Here is a 5,506-nt window from a genome sequence, read left to right as displayed (position 1 = left end):
CCTATAAATAGGAGAGGCATTCCAAGGCTTAGGGCATCTAATTTCTTACGTCTCATTTTATTATACAATAGCCTTAAGCATTATAATCTCCCTCATTAGTTTTCTCATTTTAGTTTACAAATTGTTAAATCTTCCTTTAGTTTAATCTTTCAACATTTTGTACTCAAGTTATTGTTCAAGCATTTGGTTATTATTCATTTCTTCCATACAAGTTCATCCCTTTAAGGTATTCCTACTTATAGTCTACATTTCTATTTAGTTTATATTTAGTTTATAATTAAGCACTCCATTTAGATTACTTTAGTTTAATTTCGTTTACATGTTAAAACATTTAGTTCATATAAATCACTCAACCATGTTTATCATTTCTCTTTATATAGTTTACACTTTGCACCTTAACATGAGTAGCTAAATCTCTTAGTCTAAGAGCTAGGGGAGCCATGCAAATCAAGTATATAACATGATAAAATAGGTTAATAATAATAATATTGTTCAAATTGCTTCTATCACATGCTTGTGCCATAACATTTAATCTTTGTTTAAGGCCTTATTCAATTGATTAAGTTTGTTCATTCATTCTATAAGTCGAGAGGCACGGAATTGAATTAAACTAAGCATGTATAGTAGGACGACCTAGTCATGGACGAGAGTTTCTCTAGGAACCGGTCTATGGTTGACACTAATATCGTAAGGTGGGTGTATCTAAACCTAAGCAATTGACAATGTTATTAGTACCAAGTTTATCATGATCATATGTTTACCTATGCATGTGTGACCCGAACCCCTTAGACTCCCTTTTAATCATATAATTCACATCATAGTTTATTAGTCAATCAAACAACCAAGTCAAACCAAAAACGAAATCGACCTTGATAAAAATCTACCCATAGCAATTCACAACGTAATTCCCGTTTCCTTGTGGTTCGACCCCTATTACTACATTTATTTGTGTTTAGGGAATTTATCTTTGCATATGTAAGCGATAAGCCTATCAAATTTTGGCGCGTTCTTGGGGAAACGGTTTTATTGCGTTTTGAATTGTCGATTTTTATCTTGTTTTCCTTTGTCTTGGGGAACACTTGTTCCTTGAGACCGTTACTTACCATTTTCCTAGAAATTGTTGTCTTATGCCCAGGTCTTCTCGTAGTGGAGAATTTCTTACACCGGATTCCGAACCCGAGAAAACCTTTAAGAGAAGACGACGTTTTTGGAAGGAAATAAAAGAAGCCACTTCTCCCATCCAAATTGAAAGTGCTAGAAAGTCTTACTTAGACGATCTAGAAGCCCTTGAAGAGTAGGAGGTTTCAAGTTCATCATCTCCACCACCATCACCATCTACTACCAAAAAGATGGTGAAACTTTCCGATCACTCAAAGCCCACCGCGGCCATGCTTCCGGCCGGAATCACAACCACTCAAATCACCGCGCCGGACTTCGAGATCAAGCCAACTTTCATTAGCCTTGTGGAGAGGAAGCAATTTGGGGGAAGTCCTTTGGAGGATCCCAATTTGCATGTGTAAAACTTTTGTGACTATTGCTCCATGATCCGTCAAACGGGCGTCACTCATGCCCAAATAAAGGAAATACTTTTCCCTTTCTCTTTGAAGGACAAGGCCAAGCTTTGGATCAATAGCCTTGACCGCACCGCCATGGGAATCACCAATTGGGAGACTTTGGCTCTAGCCTTCTATCAAAATTTTTTCCACCGGAGAAAACTCAAACCTTGAGGAGCCAAATCACCGGATTCCGTCAACAAGCTCTTGAGAGCTTATATGAGACTTGGGAGAGGTAAAAAGAGCTTCAAAGACAATGCCCACATCATGGGCTAGATGATTGGTTTCTAGCAATAACATTCTACAATGGATGTTGTGCGGAGTCCCAAAGGATTCTTGATTCCGCCAACAATGGGCGGTTTGATCAAATTGACACCGACCTTGCTCATGCCACGATCGAATCTATGGCGGTCCATGATGCACAATATGTCAATTCCCGAGTTGTGCCATCCAAAGGTAAAGAAGAATCCTCCAACAACTCAGTTTTGCTAGCTCAAATTGCCTTGCTCCAACAACAATTGGCGGAGAGAGATGCTAAAGATTCCATTCAACAACTCAATGTCGTGTCTTCAACATGTCAAATAGTTGTTTGTGATGGTTGTGGAGGTGCGGGTCATTATGCCGCTCATTGCCGAGCTCCTATCGAAGAGGTAAATGCGTTTCAAGCTTTTAGACAAAGTTCATATCCACCGGGTACATTTTCCAACACTTATAACCCGAATACAAAATTCCATCCGAACTTGTCTTACACTAGCAACAATGTGCTCAACCCTCAACCCCCACCACAACAAAATGCATATGTTCCTCAAAAACAAAAGTATATCCCTCCACCGGGTTATCAAAATTAACAAAGGCCCCCACAAAATAATTACCAACAAAATCCACCACAAAATGCATAACAGAACAATCAAGGAGTTGGTAAGCTTGAAGGCATGATAGTCCAAATGCAAAGGGAATTATTGGCTCAAATTCAAAAGAATGATCAAGCTCATAGTGTCGCGGTCAAGATGTTGGAACAACAAATGCCTCAACTAGCCGCTTCTAATTCTCAAAGGAAGAACGGTCAACTACCTCCCCACGGTGAGCAACCACATGAAACTGTTAATTCTATTTCCTTGAGAAGTGGTACTAGCTATTATGGGCCATCCATGACTTTGGATGAAGAGGTGGTTGTTAAAAAGGCCAAGCTTGGGGGAAATGACGAAAAGAAGGCTAGTGAAGAGCCTATTTTTAAAGATCGTGTGCCATTTCCTCACCGGTTGTTGATGCTAAAGAGGAAGAGCAAGCTTGATGCCAAAGATGTTGGGTCTCCTATGCCCAAAGAAAGTGATGAGGTGGTTGTTGAAGAAGTCTCTCCTAATGCTAAGGGGAGTGATGCCATTTCGAAGAAGGTGAGTATTCCCAATGAAAAAGAGAAAGTGAAAGATGTGGAGGATGCTCCTCCCAAGGAAGTTGTTCAAGTACCATTTCCCCATCGCCTAGCAAAACACAAGGAAGAAGGTAAGTTCGGTAAGTTTATGGAAATGTGTAAGAATTTACAAGTCACCGTCCCGTTTATGGAATTACTTACCTAAGTCCCTTCTTACGCAAAGTTTATGAAGGAAATCCTCTCAAAGAAGTGATCCTTCAATGAGGTTGAGACCATTGCCTTCACCGAAGAGTGTAGTGCACTCTTATAAAATAAGTCTCCCCCGAAACTTAAGGACCCCGGTAGCTATTCTATTCCTTGCACTATAGGCACATATACCATTGATAAGGCCCTTTGCGACCTAGGTGCTAGTGTAAGTGTCATGCCCTATTCCCTTTGTGATAAACTTAACATGGGTGCTCTAAAATGCACAAGTACAACATTGCAAATGGCAGACCGTTCTTTAAAGCGACCCTTAGGTGTCTTAGAAGATGTACCCGTCAAAGTTGGCAAGTTTTTCATACCCGTTGACTTCCTCATACTTGATATGGCCGAGGACTCACAAACCCCAATTATATTGGGTAGGCCATTTTTACGCACCGTGGGTGCGCTAATTGATGTGAAGAATAGGAGGTTGACATTGGAAGTGGGTGATGACCGGGTTTCCTTTAGCAAAAACAACACCATTAGAAGCCCAATGTTACAAGAGTCTTGTTATTTATTTAGCACTGTGGACTCTTCTAATGGTTCTACTACACTTGGCTCCTTACTAATGGATCCATTAGAGGAAGATATGGGTGTTATTTGCTTTGTAGGTGATGATGCTAAGGGCGCTATTGCTAATAGTGGAAAGAAAAAGAAAGGGAAATTTTACTTGAAGAATTTCAAATGGTTGAAGAATGAAAATGAGCTATGAAATGGAGCTTGGTTAGTGGTAATCTCAAAGATGCAACTTGATCAAATAGCTTCTTACGTAGTGCGAGACGTTAAACCAGCGCTTCTTGGGAGGCAACCCAAGCTTTTTATTTGTTTTTGTGTGTTTTTGTTTTTTTACTTTCTGCAATTTATTGTTTTTCGTAGATTAGTAATAAATTGCTCGACTTGACGATGTTTGTTTTTGTGATTTTTAGGTGAAAATGAAGGAAGGAGAATTAGAAGAGAATCAGGCACGCTTCCCCATGCAAGATCCCCGTTCGGGGACGTGGTTTTCAATAATGGAACGGAAATTAATCAAACACGGAAGCATGTCAAAAAGCCGAAGAGGAGGTCAACCTCGATCGGGGTTGCCAACCCCGATCGGGGTCGTGGTTCCGTGAATTTTTGGCCTTTCTTTCTTATGCGGGTAAAGAGTAAATCATTCTATCATTCTTATAGAAACCCGACGGTACCTCCATTCTCTTTCTCTACCATTTTTTCTTCACTATTCTTCACCTAAGTCACAAGGAAACATCTACTTCCCCCGAATTCATGTTAGCTTGGGGGAAGGCTAGCAAGTCGAGTAAGTTTTTAATTGCTTTGCATTTTAGTTTAGATCTTGCATCCCATTAAACATAACCTCTAGTCCTTCTTGTTTTGTGCTTTGAGCCATTTTTATGGTTTGATTGGGTATTATGAATTGTTGGCACATTGAGGACAATATGATGTTTAGCTTGGGGGGAGATATTGCATTTGCATATAGCGTAGTTTGCATGTAGTGTAGAAATTTTGAAAATTTTTGAGAGAAATTTTTTGCTTTGTGCTTGCTTGTAGCCTACTTTCCTCTTTGCTTATCCTAATAATGGCTTGTTGCTAATGATTTATTCTTTAATGATGAGATATTAGCTACATGGGGATGTCTTGACATAGTAGGTGAGAGATGGAAAATGAACCGAATAAGCTTGATCTTGACTATTGGCAAGCTACAAAATGGTAAGGTAGAGCCTCTTTTGACCGATGCATCCATATCCGGTCTCTCTTAGGTGAGTGTAGGTGTCTCCTTATAATGTGTATTACATCAAAACGCACAAGTATGGTCCTCATGTCATCTCTTGGTAAGCATGCATTCATTTGTTATAGCATTTTGGAGCCATTCACATGATATATTAGCCTTTTTTGTCCCCTTCAAAAAATTTATCCCTAGCTACATCATTGAAATTGCCTACCCTTGTTGAGCTAGTAGCTTAGTTGGATAATGTTTTGGGTGTTCATTGGGATATGGTTTATTGTTGGAAATCATGTGAGCTTGGTCTTAATGCTCAAGAAAAAAAAAAGAAAAAAAAAAGAAGAAAAAAAATGAAAAAAAGAGTTGAAATGATGAAAAAAAAAAGAATGAGAAAAAAAAATGAAAAATGAAGAAAGAAAAAAGAAAGGAAAAAGCATGAAAAAAAGTATGAATTGAAAAGAAGATGAATGAGAAGAATAAAAGATGTGAGAAATTCTCAAGCATTATTCATATTATTTTGGAGGATTTTCTCATGGTTTGCATTGCAAAATTGGGTTAAAATTGGGATTGAGCATGCTTACATTTTGGTAGTTGTTAGCTTGACTTAGCTCCACATTACCATAA

At 38.9% G+C, this 5,506-nt stretch overlaps 1 non-coding gene across 1 annotated transcript; it reads right to left on the bottom strand.

Annotated features, from left to right (window-relative positions):
* Positions 1-1,719: 1,719 nt before the first annotated feature.
* Positions 1,720-1,827, bottom strand: LOC141589331 (small nucleolar RNA R71). Its single transcript, XR_012520274.1, has one exon. It is a non-coding gene; the product is annotated as a small nucleolar RNA R71 (small nucleolar RNA).
* Between the last annotated feature and the right edge of the window lie 3,679 nt (positions 1,828-5,506).

Source organism: Silene latifolia, chromosome 6, assembly GCF_048544455.1.
Source record: "Silene latifolia isolate original U9 population chromosome 6, ASM4854445v1, whole genome shotgun sequence".
Taxonomy (NCBI): Eukaryota; Viridiplantae; Streptophyta; class Magnoliopsida; order Caryophyllales; family Caryophyllaceae; genus Silene; species Silene latifolia.
The sequence above is the reverse complement of the archived record's forward strand: the minus strand, read 5'-3'. Positions and strand labels throughout refer to the sequence as shown.